At 37.8% G+C, this 21,522-nt stretch overlaps 1 pseudogene; it reads left to right on the top strand.

Moving 5' to 3' along the window:
- Positions 1–2,329: 2,329 nt before the first annotated feature.
- Positions 2,330–2,794, top strand: LOC131820995 (translationally-controlled tumor protein-like; annotated as a pseudogene).
- The last annotated feature ends 18,728 nt before the right edge of the window (positions 2,795–21,522 follow it).

Raw genomic sequence — 21,522 nt, 5'->3', positions numbered from 1 at the left:
ACCAAGACAGCATGCTACTGGCACAAAAACAGACACATAAACCAATGGAACAGAGTACAGAGCACAGATATGGACCCTCAGTTCTATGGTTAAATAATCTTCGACAAAGAAGTAAAAAATATCTAATGGAAAAAAGAGAGTCTCTTCAATAAATGGTGCTGGGAGAATTGGACAGCTATGTATAGAAGAATGAAACTCGACCATTCTCTTACACCAAACACAAAGATAATCTCTAAACAGATGAAAGACCTCAACATGAGGTAGGAATCTATCAGAATCCTAGAGAACTTAGGCAGTAACCTCTTTGACATCCGCCACAGCAACTTATTTCAAGACATGTCTCCAGAGGCAAAGAAAACAAAAGCGAAAATGAATTTTTGGGACTTCATCAAGATAAAAAGCTGCTGCACAGCAAAGGAAACAGTCCACAAAACAAAGAGGAAACCCACGGAATGGGAGAAGATATTTGCAAATGACACTACAGACAAGGGGTTTATATCCAAGATCTATAAAGAACACCTCAAACTCAACACTCAAAATTCAAATAAGTCAAAAAATGGGCAGAAGGCAGGAACAGACACTTTTCCAAAGATGACATACAAATGGCTAACAGACATATGAAAAAAATGTTCATCATCATTAGCCATCAGGGAAATTGAAATCAAAACCATACTGAGATACCACCTTATGCCAGTTAGAATGGCCAAAATCAACAAGGCAGTAAACAACAACTGTTGGAGAGGATGTGGAGAAAGGGGAACCCTCTTACACTGTTGGTGGGAATGCAAGTTGGTGCAGCCACTTTGGAAAACAGTGAGGACATTCCTTAAGAATTTAAAAACAGAGCTACCTATGACCCTGCAATTGCACTACCAAAGATACAGATGTAGTGAAAAGAAGGGCCATCTGTACCCCAATTTTCATAGCAACAATGGCCACAGTCCCCAGACTGTGCAATGAGCCAAGATGTTCTTCAACGGATGGGTGGGTAAAGAAGATATGGTCCATATACACTATGGAGTATTATGCCTCCATCAGAAAGGATGAATACCCAACTTTTGTATCAACATGGATGAGACTGGAAGAGACTATGCTAAGTGAAATGAGTCAAGCAGAGAGACTCAATTATCACATGGTTTCACTTACTTGTGGAGCATAAAGAATAACATGGAGGACATTAGAAGAAGGAAAGGAAAAGTGAATTGGGGGAAATCGGGGGGTGGGGGTGGAGATGAACCATGAAAGACTGTGGACTCTGCGAAACAAACTGAGGGTTTTGGAAGGGAGGTGGGTGGGGGGTAGAGTGAGCTTGGTGGTGGGTATTGGGGAGGCACGTATTGTATGGAGCACTGGGTATGGTGTATAAACAATGAATCATGGAACACTGAAAAAATAAAATTAAATTAAAAGAAAAGAAAATAAGATAAAAACCTTTAAACAGTTTCAGCCTATGTTCAACTCAAGGATGGATTTCTGCCTCACCTTGAGGTCTTTTACCCATTTCGAGTTTATCTTTGTGTATGGTGTAAGAGAATGGTTGAGTTTCGTTCTTCTATACATAGCTGTCCAATTTTCCCAGCACAGTTTATTGAAGAGACTGTCTTTTTTCCATTGAATATTTTTTCCTGCTTTGTCGAAGTTTATTTGACCATAGAGTTGAGGGTCCATATCTGGGCTCTCCACTCCATTCCACTGGTCTATATGTCTGTTTTTGTGCCAGTACCATGCTGTCTTGGTGATCACAGCTTTGTAGTAAATCTTGAAATCAGACAACATGATGCTCCCGGTTTTGTTTTTCTTTTTCAACATTTCCTTAACGATTCAGTGTCTCTTGGTTCTATACAAATTTTAGGATTGTTTTCTCCAGCTCTTTAAAAAAATGCTGGTGGAATTTTGATAGGGTTGCCATTGAAAGTATAGATTGCTCTAGGCAATATGGACATTTTAAGATTGTTTTTTCTCCCAATCCATGACCACGGAATGGTCCTCCCTCTTTTTGTGTCTTCTTCGATTTCTTTCATGAGTGTTCTGTAGTTCCTCAAGTACAGATTCTTTACCTCTTTGGTTAGGTTTATTCCCAGGTATCTTATGGTTCTTGGTGCCATAGTAAATGGAATTGATTCTCTAATTTCCCTTTCTATATTTTCGTTGTTAGTGTATAAGAAAGCAACTGATTCAGATCAATGTTTAAGTCAACAAAGAAATCCTTTCAAATATCACTGGAATTTTTTCTGCCTGTTTTCTGCAAAGGTGGCTCTGGCTGCACTAAGCTTGTTGAGAACAACCTGATCCTGCTAAGCTAGTGTATCTGTCAACTCCAGCCACTGTCATGATCATCTACAGGGACCTCATCAGTCATGATGAGATGTTCTCCGATATCTACAAAATCCCAGATGGGCTGTGTCTGGAGGTGGAGGAGAAGATGGTCTTTAGAACTGAGGGTAAACTTGATTACTTGCTCATGGTGCAAATGCCTCTACTGAAGTCCCAGAGAGTAAGGGTACCACAAGCACACTAATTTACAGGAAACCAGCTTTACAATAAAAGCCTACAAACAATTACATCAAAGATTACATGAAGTTAATCAAAGGCAAACTTGAAGAACAGAAGTTAGAAAGAGTAAAACATTTTATGACAGGGGCTGTACACCCTTAATAATTTCAAAAATGACAAATTCCTTATAGGTTAAAACATGAATCCAGATGACATGTTGCTTTGCTGAGCTACCAGGAGGATGGTATGATCCCATATATTGTTTTTTTTAAAGGATGGTTTATAAATGGAAAAATATTAATGAATTTGACGATTACTTTAGATGTATCACCTATTGTCGTTACTGGCTTCTGTTCTTCATCCACAAAACACCAGGACTTAGAAAAATGGGACTGATGTCATCTTGAGTTCTTCACTTATTTTGACCTTGGTTTTTAAAAGATTTTATTTGATTTAATTAATTTATTTGTTTATTTTAAATATTTTATTTATTAGAAAGAAAAAGAGAGAGAGAGCATGCATGAGCACAGGGATGGGGGTAGGGTCATAGGGAAAGGGAGAAGTGGACTCCTGGCTGAGCGTAGAGCCTGACTTGGGCCTCTATCCCAGGACCCTAAGATCATGACCTGAGCCAAAGGCAGATGTTTAACTGACTGGGCCACTCAAGCACAAGCACTCCTTGACCTCAATTTTATTTGGAGCAAAGGCATTGTTTTCAAGGAAAAAATGTCATGTAGGTTGTCTAAAAACAAAATTCATTTTAATATATATAACTAACATACATCCACAGGTCCCTGCAGTGATTATATATATATATATAATATATATATATATATATATATATATATATATATATATATAATCACTGTCATAAAGTCCTTCAGCTTCTACTCGAACACTTCTAGTGAAAGGGAGATCACTCCTTAAGAATGCAATCTCTGCCACTTGACATCCCTTTATCATTCTAATGCACTGAATTCTTATTTCCTGTAATTTCTACCAATTGAACCAAACTTTGACCTCTTAAGTGACACAGAGAACTTCCTGTTTTGTATGTGAAATATCCAAAAATATTTGAAAGCAATAAGCATGGCCTCTCTCTCCAGCCACACCTCAAATTTCCATGCAGAACAAGCATTTTTCTGTGTCAAATGCCCTGGTTCATTCTAAAGATTCTACATTTGACTTCCTAACCAGACTTTAAACGAGGCTGACTACTCTCTTCTAGAAGAATATCCAAGATTTTTGCACCTTGAAAAAAATAATATCCCAGATGCAGTATGGTCAGTCAGCAGTAAATAGAGCTGCTAATGGTTTTACTTTTTTTTTTTTTTTTTGTCTTTGCAACCATTTTTTTTACTATTTTTTAAATTTATTTTTTTATTTTCAGCATAACAGTATTCATTATTTTTGCACCACACCCAGTGCTTCATGCAATTCATGCCCTCTATAATACCCACCACCTGGTACCCCGACCTCCCACCCCCCACCCCTTCAAAACATGGTTTTACTCTTGATTTCTATACAATAAAAGGAGCCAGAGCTGCACATTAGACAAGTTAAATAGTACAACCATAGCAAAAAGTTCCCACATCTTTTTCTTTATTCAAATTGGTATCCTATTGGGATGTGATCTATGCAACTAGTACCTTGCCTAGGAATGATCAAACATAGTTGTTTACTCCCCTTATAAATCTCTAATAATAATAAATAAATTTCTGTGCAAATAAACCTTCACATCTTAAATTTTTAAGAACAAATTAAAACAAACAAAAAAAGGAACAAAGCCCTCTGTTTTCAGAAGACATTAAGTATGACTTCCTCTATGTCCATGGTATGAAGCAACATGTCATTGATTTCAACTACAGACATATCTCATTTTATTGTACATGGCTTCATTGCACATCACAGGTATTGAATGCTTTACAGATTGGGGGTTTGTGACAACACTGCTTCAAGCAAGATTATCAGCACCATTTTTCAAATAGAATTTGCTCAGTTTACATCTGTGTCAAATTTTGTTAATTCTCATGATATTTCAAAAAGTTTTTTAAAAATATTGTATTTGTTATGGTGATTTGTGATTACGAATCTTTTATGTGACTCTTGTAGTTGCGTGGCTTCCCAGGGGAATTCTAATAACCATTTAAAGAATTAATACCTATTTTTCTGAAGCTGTTCCAAAAACTAGAATTGGAAGGAAAACTTCCAAACTGATTCTACAAGACCTGCATAACCTTGATGCCAAAGACCCCATCAAAAAGGAGAATTGCAGACCAATATCCATGATGAACATAGGTGCAAAAATTCTCAACAAAATACTGGCAAATCCAATCCAATGGTACATTAAAAGATTTATTCACCCTGATTAAGTGGGATTTATTCCTGGGCTTCAGGGTGGTTCAATATCTGTAATTAAGGTGATACATCACATTAATAAAAGAAAGGATAAGAACTGTATGATCCTTTTAATAGATGCAGAAAGAGCATTTCATAAAATACAACATCTTCTTTTTTTTTTAATATAATTTTTTATTTTTTATAAACATATATTTTTATCCCCAGTGGTACAGGTCTGTGAATCACCAGGTTTACACACTTCACAGCACTCACCAAAGCACATACCCTCCCCAATGTCCATAACCCGACCCCCCTTCTCCCAACCCCCCTCCCCCCAGCAACCCTCAGTTTGTTTTGTGAGATTAAGAGTCACTTATGGTTTGTCTCCCTCCCAATCCCATCGTGTTTCATTTATTCTTCTCGTACCCACTTAAGCCCCCATGTTGCAACACCACTTCCTCATATCAGGGAGATCATATGATAGTTGTCTTTCTCCGCCTGACTTATTTCGCTAAGCATGATACGCTCTAGTTCCATCCATGTTGTCGCAAATGGCAAGATTTCATTTCTTTTGATGGCTGCATAGTATTCCATTGTGTATATATACCACATCTTCTTGATCCATTCATCTGTTGATGGACATCTAGGTTCTTTCCATAGTTTGGCTATTGTGGACATTGCTGCTATAAACATCTTCTTTTGATAAAAATGCTCAAGGAAGTAAGGATAGAAGGAACCAACTCAGCATCATAAAAGCCATATACAAAAGACCCACAGCTAATATCATGCTAAATGGGGAAAACCTGAAAGCTTTTCCCCTTAGGTCAGAAACACCAGATGTCCATTCTCACCAGTTTGCTCCAACATAGTACTGGAAGTCTCAGCCTCAGCAATCAGACAACAAAAAAGAAATAAAAGGCATCCGAATTGGGAAGGGAGAAGTCAAACTTTCACTATTTGCAAGTGACATGATATTCTATGTAGAAAACCCAAAACACCCCACCAAAAAAATTGCTAGAACTGATTTGTGAATTCAGGAAAGTTGCAGGATATAAAATCAACAAGCATCATCAAAACATTTCTATACACCACCAACAAAAGAGATTGGCAAGGAAGCAGAGAAAGGAAGACTCTTATGCTGTTGTGAGAGTGCAAAGCGGTGCAGACACTCTGAAATGCAGTATGGAGTTTCTTCAAAAAGTCAAAAATAGAACTAACCTATAACCCAGCAATTGCACTGCTAGGTATTTACCCAAAGAATACAAAAATACTTATTTGAAGGGGCATATGCACCATAGTGTTTATAGCCCCATTATCAACAATAGCCAAATTGTGGAAAGAGCTAAAATGTCCATTGTGTGATGAAAGGGATAAAAAAAAAGATGTGGAATATATACACAATGGAATACTACTCAGCCATCAAAAAAATATCTTGCCATTTGCACTTATGGGGATGGAGCTAGAGTGTATTATGCCAAATGATATAAGTCAGTCAGATAAAGACAAATATATGATTTCATTCATATGCAGAATTTAAGAAACACAACAGATGAACATAGAGGAAAAGGAAAAAGAAAAGGGGGAAGGCAAACCATAAATGAGACACTTAACTATAGAGGACATAGCCTTGTTGGAGGGGAGGGGGGTGGGGGATGGGCTAAATGGGTGATGTGTATTAAGGCGGGCACTTGTTATGATGATCACTGGGTGTTGTATGTAAGTGATAAATCACTAAATTCTACACCTGAAACCAGTAATACCCTACAATAAACTAAGTAGAATTTAAATATTAACTTTAAACAAAATAAACATTTATCTAAAAAAGTTGTAGAAAATCAGCTTATTTAAAAATACACTTTATCAATAGTTAAATGAGAAATGACTTTATGAGATGTCATGCTGTTTGCTCCCAAAGTCATTTTAATTAGTACTTTAAAGATTTACATCTTTTCATACATTTCTAAGATACTGTATTTTAATCTTTAAAATATGACTTAACTGAAACATTTGGCTTAGTCACACAATTTGTGTACAACTATTTTTTCTGTAAACTACTAAGGTCTAAGATGGTAGTAGAGCTTGTTTAGATTCTTTGTCTTATATTCTTACATTTGTAATTATGAAATCTGATTTTTAAATGAAATCTGATTTTAAATGTTATTATATTGATCTCTTGTTTTGGGGAACACAAGAACTTTATTATACTTAGGAAGTTCCCAGGAGTCTGTCATAGCAGTTTAGCCCCCAACACCCTCTACCTTTTTCTTTGAGGTGATAAGATATAAAAGATTATATTACAGCTCTAAGATGCTATCACTTTATGCCCTTTTAGTTCCTAATATATACTTCAACCATATCAGGGATAACACTCTTGCTAAGCAAAATTCATCTTTGCCCAAAAATAAGGTGTTAATTTGCTATTAAGTATTGGTATTGTACAGTCAAAGGAATGGAGCTCCCTTCAAAGTAATAATTTTGAAAAGTTACATATTTTATTATAATGAGCCACATGAAAAAAATCAGTCCTATGGGTTTATAGTTATGCCTTATATAATGGGTGAGACAAAAATAGGGCCATTTCTCTCAATGGGAATTTATCTGAATAATCTCCACACTGCCATTATAAATGAGGGGAAATTAAGGCCTGGATTAAATGCTCAACTTCTTCCTAAAACTTTATCTGATTCTCCTCCACGAACTACCAGAGTGCCATGTTGATAACTTTCTTAATGCACTGTGTTTGTATTGTCTTGGGTTATAATTAATACATTTTTACCCCTCTCAATCAGAAGCTCCTTAGAAACATGCCTTATTTAGCTTTATAGCTTTCTCATAGAGTAGGCTATCAATAATTTTTTTAAATGAATGAGGGAACCACTCATATGTGGTGAATGAGGGAACCACCACATATGTGGTGCATATGCCCCTTCAAATAAGTATTTTTGTATTCTTTGGGTAAATACCTAGCAGTGCAATTGCTGGGTTATAGGATAGTTCTATTTTTGACTTTTTGAAGAAACTCCATACTGTATTTCAGAGTGGCTGCACCGCTTTGCACTCTCACAACAGCATAAGAGTCTTCCTTTCTTTGCTTCCTTGCCAATCTCTTTTGTTGGTGGTGTATAGAAATGTTTTGATGATGCTTGTTGATTTTATATCCTGCAACTTTCCTGAATTCACAAATCAGTTCTAGCAATTTTTTTGGTGGGGTGTTTTGGGTTTTCTACATAGAATATCATGTCACTTGCAAATAGTGAAAGTTTGACTTCTCCCTTCCCAATTCGGATGCCTTTTATTTCTTTTTTGTTGTCTGATTGCTGAGGCTGAGACTTCCAGTGGTTCAAAGTGGTTCAAGAGGGAACCACTTTTAAACATTGAATAAGGAAGCTTCCTGGGCTTTATCTGCCTCATTTTATAAAATGGGAACTCTAACCATTCTATCTAGTCCACAAGTATGTTGATAGTGTCAAATCAGAAAAGCCTTAAAAATGCTTTAAAACTGTTAAGTGCAATAAAATGAAAGTGTTACTAATTCATTTTTTATTAAATCAGAAATCATTCAAAATCATCAATAACACGAATTTATTGAATTTATTGACATTATGGCAAAATACGATGAATCCAACACTGCCTCTGCTCTCAAGGAGTTTCCAGCCTTCATAGCACTTTTTCACTCTGCAAATTATATAATGAATTTTTTTGTCTGTTCCATTAGGATGAAAACATTAAGAAAGATAAAGATATTGTTCATTATATATCATGTTCAGTGCTGTATCTCTAGTAAATGTTGCTGAATGGCTGGATGATTGATTTGACTATACTTAATAGTAAATATAGAAATTCAAACACTTCAACAAATATTTACTGAAATACCACTGTGAACAAGAACCAGAGGATGCAAAGCAAAGGTGAATAGAAAGTGCACACAATTGTTATCTTTTGGGAGGCTAAGTTGGTGGCATAGTAGGAGGACCCTAGGCTTGACATTTCCCTGGAACACAGCTAGGTAACAATAAAATCATTCTGAATACCCAAGAAATTGACCCAAGAACAGATAGAACAAACTGCACAACTAGACGGAGAGGAGAGGCCACACCAAAGAAGGTAGGAAGTACAGAGACATGGTCTGGGGGCAAAACAGATCATGGATCATGGGTACTACAGAGGGGAAGAATTCCTTGTCACTGAGAGGGACAAGAAGGAGTGGAATGTACAGGGATACACAGGAAAAGAACACTTCCTCAAAGCCACTGACTTCTGGGAAAACAAGAAGGGCTGATTTTCATGCATTTTTGCAACCAGCTGGGCTCAAAGACAGGAGTTTTCAAGGTCTATAGTCTTGACTGGAATAGAGCCCTGAGGGCACTGCCTTACTCCTGGAAAGAAGGCACACAAGCAGCCCCGGGGCAGTCAACATGATCTGAGGATCACCTAAGGCACACAGAGAAAGACTGTTCCCTCTTTTTGGAGTGCATCTGGGAGATGGGGTACTGCCTCTCCAGAGACAGAAGAGCTAACATGCACCATTTTCCTCCTGCACTCTTCAGCACAGGTGCAGAGGACACTTGCTGAGCAGAGCTAACCCAGACACTGGCTTTTTAGCCTGCTTTACTCCAAATCCCATGCCCCTGTGCTCTGGCACTACTCCCCTTCTGGATCAAACATGCATCAGTGCCAGCATGGTGAGACCCTCACCCAGAAGACCAGCACAGGTCCATGCCACACGAGGTCCTTAAATTTTGGTTTTAAAAGTCAACAGGCTTGGCTAGGATAGAACCCAAAGTGCACTACACTGTTCTAGATAGACAAGTAGCCTAGAAAAAGTGTGAAAACAGCAATCTGAAAAACACCTAAAATGCATGAGAGGAAATAATTCCCTCTTCCTGGAGCATTTCTCTGAAAGTAACAAGCACAGGCTCCCCTCGCTAGGGACGAAGGACCTGCCTGGTGCCATTTAACTCCCCTACCCCTCAGAACAAGCCAACTTGAGAAAATGTAACAGTGCCAAAATTGACTGTCCAACCTGCTTATGAGTCTACACTCCCACCCCTGTGCTTTGCTGGTACTGCTTTTCTCAGGCAAGTATGCCTAAGTACTGTGCAGTGGGCTTCTTTCCCAGAAGACCAGAACAAACCCCCATACTCACCATGTCTACAAAACACAGAGTTCTGTAAGCCTTCGGTTCTAGTGAAAATAGCATGAGATCTCATTTAACAAACAGACCAGAGGACACCTAGTTAAAACCTGTCACATTGTGACCAAGGTCCTAACACTGTTTACTGTGGGCAAGGAGACCCTCTACAGACAACTGACTTGAGGGATAGAACAGCCAAAACACAACAACAGATTGCACACTGCACACATCATGACACTTCCTGAAACACCAGCTGCTGGACATCATATAACCTCTTCTTGATAAATCAATTACTCTCAGGGGCAAGAAACATAACAGATTTTTGTAACACACAGAAGACAGAAATCTAGACAAAATGCCAAGACAGAGGAATTCATTCCAAAAGAAAAAAACAAGAAAGGATCACAGGCAAAGATCTAATCAAAACAGATATAAATAATAGTCTGATGGAGAATTTGAAACAGCAATCATAAGTAAACTAGCTAGCCTAGAGAAAAAGCATGGGAGGCATCAGGGAGACCCTTCTGAAGAGATAAAAACCAGTCAATCAGAAATTAAATGTGAAATAACTGAGATTTGAAACCAACTGGATGTAATGAACACAAGGATGGAAGAAGCAGAGGAACAAATAAGTGATATAGAAGATAAATAATGCCCCCAAAATGAATCTGAACAAAAGAAAGAATGAAGAATGATGGATTATGAGATTAGACTTAGGGAATTCAGTGACTCCAATAAACATAACAGTCATATCATAGAAGTGCCATAAGAAGAAGAGAGAGAAAGAGGAGAAGGTTTTTGATGAAATTATACCTATAAAGTTTCCTAATCTGGGAAAGGAAAGAGACATCCAGAACCAGAAGGCACAGAGAACTCCCATCAAAATCAACAAATGCAGACCAACAAAAAGATATAATGTAGTTAAATTTGCAAAACATAGTTCTAAAAAAAAGAAAAAAGGACTAAAAGCAGCAAGGCAAAAGAAGTCCCTAACATACAAAGGAAGACCCATAGGGTTAGCTGCAGATCTTTCCAGTGAAATTTGGCAAGCTAGAAGAGAGTGGCATGATATATTTGATGTGCTGAATGGGAAAACTCTGCAGCCAAGAATATTCTATCCAGCGAGGCTATCACTCACAATGGAAGGAGAGATAAAGAGTTTCCCAGACAAACAAAAATTATGGAGTTCATGACCACTAAGCCATCCCTGCTAGAAATATTATAAAGGATTCTGAGTCAGAAGGAAATACCAAAAGTGACAAAGATTAGAAAGGAACAAAGAAAATCTCTAGAAATATGACAAAACAAGTACTAAAATGATACTAAATACATATCTATCAATAATTGTTCTAAATATAAAAAGACTAAATGCTCCAATCAAAAGACGTAATGTGTTAGAATGGATAAAAAAACAAGGCCCATCAATATGCTGCCTACAAGAGACTCATTTTAGACCTAAAGACACTTGCATATTGAAAGTGAGGTGGTTCAGACATATCTCTCATGCAAATGACATCAAAAGCAGGCTGGAATAGCAATAGTTGTATCAGACAAACTAGATTTTAAACCAAAGACAATAACAATAGATGAAGAAAGTCACTATATCATAATAAAGGGCACCATCCAACAAGATATAACAATTGTAAATATTGATGCCCCCAACTTGGGAGCACTGAAACATGTAAAGCAATAACAAGCATAAAGGAACAAATTGATAAGAATACAATAGTAGTAGGGGAACTTACACCCCACTTACATCGATGCACAGATGATGTAAGCAGAAATTCAACAAGGAAACAATGGTTTTGAATGACACCTTGGACCAGATAGACATAAAAGATATAGAGAACATTTCATCCTAAAGCAGCAGCATACACATTCTTTTCAAGTGCACATGGGACATTCTCCAGAATAAATGACATACTAGGTCACAAATCTGGCCTCAACAAGTACAAAAAGATTCAGACCCTACTATGCATATTTTCCAACCAGAACACTCCAAAAAAATGAAGCCAACCACAAGAAAAAATTAGGAAAGACCACAAATACATGCAGGTTAAACAATATGCTGCTAAAGAAGAACTGAGTCAACCAGGAAATTAAGAAATTAGAAATACATGAAAATAAATTTAAATTGAAAGCAATATGGTCCAAAACATTTTGGATGTAGCAAAAATAGTCACAAGAGGGAAATATATAGCAACACAGGTCTAAGTCAAGAAGCAAGAAGAGTCTCAAATAAACAACCTAACCTTACACCTAAAGCAGCTAAGAAGAATCAATAAACGAAGCCTAAAGAAAGCAGAAGAAGGAAAATAATAAAGATTAGAGCAGAAACAAGTGATATAGAAACTAGAAAAACATTAAAACAGATCAATGAAACTAGGAGCTAGATCCCTCCAAAACTTAATATTGACAACCCCCTAGAGAGACTTATCAAAAAGAAAAGAGAAATGATGGAAATAAATAAAATCACAAATGAGGGAGGAGAAATAACAACCAACATCATAGAAGTACAAACTATTAAGAAAAATATGTCAACAAATTACAAAATCTGGAAGAAATGAGTAAATTCCTAGAAACATATAAGCTATCAAACTGAAACAGGAAGAAATATAAAATTTGAACAGGCCCATAACTGGCAAAGAAATTGAATCAGTAATCAAAAATCCCCCAACAAACAGAAGTCCAGGGTCAGATGGCTTCATAGCCATGTATGAATGTTCTACCAAAGATTTAATACCTGTTCTTCTCAAACTATTCCAAAAACAGAAATGAAAACAAAACTTCCAAACTCATTCTATGAGGTCACCATGACCCTGATTCCAAAACCAGACAAATAACTCCACTGAAAATGAGAACTACAGCCTAATATTCCTGATGAACATGGATGCAAAAATTCTCAACAAAATACTGGCAAATAGAATCAAACAGTACATTAAAAGAATAATTCACCATGATCAAGGGGGATTTATCCCTGGGCTGCAAGTGTCGTTCAACACTTGCAAATCAATCAATATGAGATACCACATTAACAAAGAAATAATAAGAATCATATGATCCTCTCAATAAAGGCAGGAAAAGCATTTGACAAAGTACCATATGCTTTCATGATTAAAACCCACAATCACGTAGGGGTAGAGTGAACATACTACAACTTCATAAAGGCCATATATGAAAAACCTAGTGTCATCATGACTACTGTCATCCTTAATTGGGAAAAATTGAGAGATTTTCCTCTATGGCCAGAAACAAGACAGTGAAGTCTACTCTCATCACTTTGATTTAGCACAGTACTGGAGGTCCTAGCCTCAGCAATCAGATGACAATAACAACAACAACAACAACAACAAAAGGCATCCAAACTGGAAAGGAAGAAGTCAGTATTTCACTGTTTGCAGAAGACATGACACTCTATGTAGAAAACCCAGGAAGGAAGATGGTAGAAGTGTAGGTGACCCTCATTTTGTCTGGTCACTTGAATTCAACCAGAGTCTTTCAAATAATCCTGAACAACTGTGAATTCAACCAGAGTTCTAAGAAAAGAATTGCTGCAATTCTACAAATAGAAAAGTGACCACTTATTGCAAAGTAGGAGGTACAGAGAAGTGAGTCTGAGAAGATATATATAGGAAGATAAATTGCAGGGGAAAGAACCTCTGTAAGCCAGCTACTGGAAAGTGACATAGCAACAGAGAATGCAATCAGAACTTTTAGAAGTCTGTTCTGGTGAGGGATGTCCTTGCCTGGCAGGTGCTCAGGTGGTGAAGCAGGGCAGAATTCTAGGTAGGACAGTGTGGTCTCAGGATCTCTGGGATCACAGAAAAAATAGAGGTGCCTGAGTGCAGCAGAGTCCCTAAGCATTGGAGCAGGAAAGCCAGCTATAATCAGCAAGCCCAGGAATGGGCTTGAAGCTCAGTGTTGCCATAAACCATGACCAAAGGCAGGATCAGGAGACTGCTCTCCAAGCAGTGGCCCAGCAAGTGGAGGAACCACTGAGAGATCCTTCACCTTCTCCCAGGAGGAGCAGCGTGGGTGTGAACCAATCCAAATATTGGTCTAAGAGCAGGGGCCCAACAAGGGGCAGAACCATGGTAAGACTGCCTCGTTACCCTGGGGGAATTGGCACATGTGCACACTGCAGTAGTCTGCAGAGTTTGGTATACACAGAAATGATTGGTTGCTTTTCCCTGAGGGTGCACTGCAATTGTTCAGCTCCAGGGCTGGAGACCAGGGTGGAGCCATTTTGTTTTATGTATTTTCCAGCCTCTGAAGTGGCAGGCAAAGCATTCATGGAACAAAAGCCAATAGAGCAACCCTAAGCAGCATATACTGAACCTGGCTCCCTGCCAAGGGGTGGTGAAACTCCACCCAGGCAAAAACACCTGAGAATCAGTGCAACAGGCCCAACCCCCAGAAGACATGCAGGAACATCAAGCTAATACCAACTTTATAGTTCACACAGAGATGAACAACTCCTGCTCTGGGTGGTAGAGAACAAATTTTCATGCTAAAAGACATCGAAAGAAAGCAAAGGTAGCAATCCTTATATGAGAAAAATTAGATTTTAAATCAAAGACTGTACTAAGGGATGTAGAATGAGTAAGTATATCATACATAAAGGGTCTATCTCAACAAGAAGATCAAACAATTATAAATATTTATGCTCCTACTTTGGGAATAGCCAATTATATAAACCAATTAATAACAAAATTAAAGAAACACATTGATAATAATATAATAATGGGATTTAACACCCCACTCACAACAAGGGACAGATCATCTAAGCAGAACATCAACAAGGAAACAGTGGGTTTGAAAGACACACTGGACAAGATGGACTTCCCACATATGTACAGAACATTCCATCCTAAAGCAACAGAATACACATTCTTCTCAAGTGCACCTAGAACATTCTCCAGGATAGATCACATACTAGTTTACAAAGAGGTCTCAACCTGTACCAAAAATTGGGATTATTCTCTGCATATTTCCAGGACACAGTGCTCTGAAACATGAACGCAATCACAAGAGAAAATTTGGAAGGAACTCAAATATTTGGAGGTTAAAGAGCAACCTACCAAAAAATGAACGGGTCAAACAGGAAATTTAAAAAATTTTAAAAATCATGGAAACAAATGAAAATGAAAATACAATTGTTCATAACGTTTGGGATGCAGCAAAGGTGGTTGCAAGAGGGAAGTACATACAATACAAGCCTTTCTCAAGAAACTAGAAAAGTCTCGAATATGCAACCTAACCATTCACCTAAAGGAGCTGGGTAGAAAAGAGCAAGCAAAGCCTAAACCAAGAAGGAGAAGAGAATAAAGATTAGCGCAGAAATCAATGAAATAGGGGCATCTGGGTGGCTCAGTGGGTGTAAGCCTCTGCCTTTGGCTCAGGTCATGATCCCAGGGTCCTGGGATTGAGCCCCGCATTGGACTTTCTGCTCAGTGGGGATCCTGCTTCCCCTCCTCTCTCTCTGCCTGCCTCTTTGCCTACTTGTGATCTCTGTCTGTCAAATAAATAAATAAAATCTTTAAAAAAAAGAAATGAATGAAATAGAACCCAAAAGAACAGTAAAGCAAATTAATGAGACAAGGAACTGTTCTTTGAAAGAATTAATAAGATTCATAAATTCCTAGCCAGACTTACCAAAGAGAAAGGAGAAAAGGCCCAGATTAATAAAATCATAAAGGAAAGAGGAGTGATCACGACCAACACCATGGAAATGTAATTTTATGAACATATGGTGAGCAACTCTATGCCAACAAATTAGGCAATCTGGGATGCCAGGAATGGCCAGCAATGCCTGTACCAATGGATGAAAGATTACCCCAGACTTTGCCGTGAAAGGGAGAAGAAGGCAAGGGGTCACACTCAGAGATGAAGACCCTTTGTTTAAAACTCTCCACCATGTAGGCATAGAGGAAACATGCCTCAACATCATAAAAGCCAACTATAAAAATCCCACAGTGAAAGTCATTCTCAATGGGGAAAAACAGAGCTTTCCCCTAAGGTCAGGAACACCTGAAGAATGTTCACTCTCACCACTGTTGTTCAAAATAGCACTAGAAGTCCTAGCTTCAACAATCAGACAATTGAAAGAAATAAAAGGCATTCAAATGGGCAAAGAAGAAGTTAAACTCTCTCTCTCTCTTCACAAATGACATGATAATTTATGTGGAAAACCAAAAAAAACTCCTCCCCAAATTAATAGAACTCAGAGCAATTCAGCAACATGACAGGATAAAAAATCAGTGCACAGAAATCAGTTGCCATTCTACAATCTAACAACTTTAACTGGAGAAAGAGAAATTAAGGGATCGATTCTATTTACAATAGCACCAAAACCCATAAAATACCTAAGAATAAACCTAAGAAAAGCAGTAAAGGAACCATATTCTAGAAACTACAGAACACTTGAAAGAAATAGAGGATTACACAAAGAGATGGAAAAACATTACATGCTCATGAATTAGAAGAATAATCATTGTTAAAATACCTATGGTTCCGAGAGTAATCTACACTTACTTTTTTTTATTTTAAGATCTTATTTATTTATTTGACAGAGAGAGAGAGAGAGAGATCACAAGCAGGCAGAGAGGCAGACAGAGGGAGAGGGATAAGCAGGCTTCCCGCTGAGCAGAGAGCTCAATGAGAGGCTCGAACCCAGGACTCTGGGATCATGACCTGAGCCAAAGGCAGACGCTTAACAACTGAGGCATCCAGGCGCCCCTAATCTACACTTTCAATGCAATTTCTACTAAAATACCATTAACATTCTTCACAGCTTGGAGCGAACAATCCTAAAACTTGTATGGAACCAGAAAAGGCCCTGAGAATGTTGAAAAAGAAAACCAAAGCTGGGAGCATCACTATGCCTGACTTCAAGCTATATTACAAAGCTGTGATCATAAAGACAGTATGGTACTGGCACAAAAACAGACACACAGATCAATAGAAAAGAATAGAGAACCTGGAAGTGAACCCTCAACTCCATGATCAACTAATCTTTGACAAAGCAGGAAAGAATATCCAGTGGAAAAAGGACAGCCTCTTCAATAAATGGTGCTGGTAAAATTGGACAGTCTGGCGTAGAAAAATGAAAGTGGACCATTTTCCTACACCACACCCAAAAATAAACTCAAAGTAGATGAAAGACCTGAATGAGAGACAGAACCCCATCAAAACCCTGAGGGAGAACACAGGCAGTAACCTCCTCCACCTCAACTGCAGCAACTTCTTGCTAGACATATCTCCAAAGGCAAGGGAAACAAAAGCAAAAATCAACTATTGACACTTCATCAAGATGAAAAGCTTTTGTACAGCAAAGGAAACAGTCAATGAAACAAAGGGGCAACCCATGAAATGGGAGAAGATATTTGCAAATGACATATCAGCTAAAGGGCTAGCTAGTATCCAAGATCTACAAGGAACTTAATTAAACTCAACACCCAAGAAACAAAGACTCCAGTCAAGAAATAGGCAGAAGACATGAACAGACATTTCTCCAAAGAAGACATACAAACAGCCAACAAACCCATGAAGAAATGCTCAATATCACATGGCATCAGGGAAATATAAATCAAAACCACAATGAGATACCACCTCACACCAGTCAAAATGGGTTTAATTAAGAAGTGAGGAAACAACAAACGTTAGTGAGGATGCAGAGAAAGGGGAACTCTCTTAAACTTTGGATGGGAATACAAGCTGGTATAGCCACTCTGGAAAACAGTAAAGAGGTTTCTCAATAATCTGAAAATAGAGTTACCATATGACCTAATGATCACATTACTAAATTTTTACTGCAAAGATACAAATGTAGTGATCTGAAGGGGCATCTGCATCCCAATGTTTATAGTGGCATTGTCCACTATAGTCAAACTATGGGAAGAGCTGAGATGTCTACTGACAGATGAATGGATAAAGAACGTGATATTAATGTGTGTGTGTGTGTGTGTGTGTGTGTGTGTGTGTGTGTAATATTACTCAGCCTTCAGAAAGAATAAAATCTTACTCTTTACATTGACATGGATGAAACTGGTGGGTATTATGTTGAGCAAAATAGGTCAATCAGAGAAAGACAATTAGTATAATGTTTCACTCATATGTGGACTAGAAAGAGTACAGAGGATCATAGGGGAAAGGAGGGAATAACTGAATGGGAAGAAATCAGAGAGGGAAACAAACCATGAGAGACTCTTAACTGTGAGAAAGAAACAGTTAAGAGGGGAGTTGGGTGAGTGGATGGGGTAACTGGGTGACAGGCATTAAAGAGGGGATGTGATTTCATGAGCACCGGGCATTATATGCAACTGATGAATTACTGAACTCCACATCTGAAACTAATGAAGTTTTATATGTTGGATAACTATATTTAAATTTTTTAAAAAGGAAAAATTATAAGACTCCACCCCAAAAATTTCTAGAACTGATTCATGAATTCAGCAAAGTAACAGGGTATAAAATCCACATACAGAAATCCGTTACATTTCTTTTTTTTAAAGATTTTATTTTTTTTAAGATTTTATTTATTAGACACAGAGAGAGAGAGAGCACAAGTAGGCAGAGAGGCAGGCAGAGAGAGAGGGGGAAGCAGACTCCCTGTTGAGCAGAGTCCAATGCCCATGCAGGGCACAATCCCAGGACCCTGAGATCATGACCTAAGTTGAAGGCAGAGGCTTAACCCACAGAGCCACCCAGATGCCCCAATGTATAGATGTTAAATAGCATAGACCTGTCTCCCTTGTGTTCATATGGAACTATTTATGATTTGAAAACATACTATAAATATAAAGTGGTCTGTGTTTACTACAAGTTAAAGTTGTATGCAGGAGTACACCAAGACGTTCTCTATTATCACCACAATGATGCTAGCCTAAGTAGCCTAAGTGATAATTGTGATTCTGTGTCTTGCTACTTTTTATAGTTTGTTACTTCAGGTATGGTTTTTTTTTTCTGAAACTGACATATGATATATCTTAATAGAGATATGTCTCATTGACCCGCACATGCTGATGAACAGACTGGTTTATAGTTCTGCACTCCCAAGATCATTGATAGCTCACTCCTCCTTCAGGGGCCCTCGTCTCCTAGGAGGTGCCACTACTATGAGAACAATAAGTATACAGTAATATACTCTTTGTATTATATTCCAGGTTAAAATGGTTTAAACTGGCTGATGTAGGGAGCTGAACCACCATTTAGAATATTGTCTTTATGGCATATTAGCAATTTGTTTATAACTTTTGGTACAGAATTTATAAGTGGAAGACTAGTTTTATAGATCATATGACCTATCAAGTTGCACACATATTGCAATATCATTCATTTTCTCCATCTCCATGCCATTGAGGGAGAGGGAAATTTTAGGTTTCACATTTTCTACGGCTACCATTCACTGAGCAGGCTTCCCATCCAGCAGCAAGCCCCATGTGGGCCCAAATCCTGGGATTCTGGGATCATGACCTGAGCCAAAGGCACACACTTAACAACTAAGCCACCCAGGCACCCTCTCTCAGTTTTTTTTAAGATTTTATTTATTTATTAACAGAGAGAGAGAGAAAGAGAGAGAGATCACAAGTAGGCAGAGAGGCAGCAGAGAGAGGAGGAAGCAGGCTCCCTGCTGAGCAGAGAGCCCTTATGCAGGGTTTGATCCAAGGACCCTGAGATCATGACCTGAGCCAAAAGCAGAGGCTTAACCCACTGAACCACCCAGGCGCCCCCGTTGCATTTCTATACACCAATAGTGAAACAGCAGAAAGAGAAATCAAGGAATTGATCCTATTTACAACTGCACCTAAAACCACAAGATACCTAGGAATAAATTTAACCAAAGAGGAAAAAATCTGTAGCTAAAAACTATAGAGCACTTATGAATGAAATTGATGAGGACACAAAGAAATGGAAAAACATTCCATGCTCATGGATAGGGAGAACAAATATTGGCCCATACTATCCAAAACAATCTGCACATTCAACACAAGCCTGGTGAAAATAACACCAGCATTTTTCACAGAGCTAGAGCAGTCCTTAAATTTGTATGGAACCAGGAAAGACATGAATAGTCAAAGTGATGTTGAAAAAAAAAAGAAAAAGTGGGAGGTTTCGCAATCCCAGACTTTAATCTGTATTAGAAAGCTGTAATCATCAAGATAGTGTGGTACTGGCACAAAAACAGACACATAGATCAATGGAACCCCAGAAATGGACCCACAACTATATGGTCAATTAGTTTTTGACAAAGCAGGGAGTAATATCCAATGGGGGGAAAAAGAGTCTCTTCAACAAATGATATTGGCAAACCTGCACAGTGGCTTGCAGAAGAATGAAACTGGACCATTTTCTTATGCCATACACAAAAATAAATTCAAAATGGATGAAAGACCTAAATGTGAGAAAAGAAGTCATCAAAATCCTAGAGGAGAACACAGGTAGTAACCTCTTTGACATTGGCTGCAGCTGTGTCTTACTATAAAAGTCTCCTGAACCTAGGAAAAGAAACACAAAAATCAACTATTGAGACTTCATCAAGGTAAAAATCATCTGCACAGTGAAGGAAACAATTAACAAAACTAAAAGGCAACCTATGAAATGGTAGAAGTTATTTGCAAATGACTATCTGATAACAGGTTTTTATCCAAAATCTATAAAGAACTTACCAAACTCAACACTCAAAAAAGAAATAATCCCATTAAGAAATGGGCAGAAGTCATGAAGATATATTTTTTCCAAAGACATACAAATGACTACAAAACATGAAAAAATGCTCAACATCATTCATCATCAGGGAAATATAAACCAAAATGCAATGCTATACCACCTTACTTTGGTCAAAATGGCTAAATTTAATAATCAGGAAAGAGATGTTGGGGAGGATTTAGAGAAAAGGAAATACTTTTGCACCATTGGTAGGAATGTCATCTGTGGAAAACATTATGGAGGTTCCTCAAAAAGCTAAAAATAGTAGTACCCTATGATTCAGCAATGACACTACTATGTATTTGTCTGAAGGATACAGAACTGATGATTGAAGGGACACATGCATGCCAACGTTTATAGCAGCCCTGTCAACAATAACCAAATTATGGCAAGAGCCAAGATGCCCATCAATGGATGAATGGATAAAGAACATGTGTGTATATATCTATAATGGGATACTACTCAGCCATCAAAAATAATGAAATCTTTCCATTTGCATCAGAATGGATGGAACCAGAGTGTATTATGATAAGTGGAATAAGTCAGATAGTAATGTACCAGAAATTATCAACTTTCACATGACTAAAATTTGATTACATAACAAGTACCACCACTCTAGTTTTGAGCTTATGTTAAACAACAATATTATATTACATATATGTCAAAGTAATACTTCACAATCATACTTTTAATATTTTTTGCATGTTTATGATATCAGGTCTATTAAAGGATGAATTGTTGATGTTTATGGGGGAGAAATTCATTGACCGTATGCTTAAGTAGAGAGTAAGGAAGATTTAGAAAATAAACTCTAATCTCCAAAAAACAGCCATCTCAGGCTGTGAGAT

This window comes from Mustela lutreola, chromosome X, assembly GCF_030435805.1.
Source record: "Mustela lutreola isolate mMusLut2 chromosome X, mMusLut2.pri, whole genome shotgun sequence".
Classification (NCBI taxonomy): Eukaryota; Metazoa; Chordata; class Mammalia; order Carnivora; family Mustelidae; genus Mustela; species Mustela lutreola.
The sequence above is the reverse complement of the archived record's forward strand: the minus strand, read 5'-3'. Positions and strand labels throughout refer to the sequence as shown.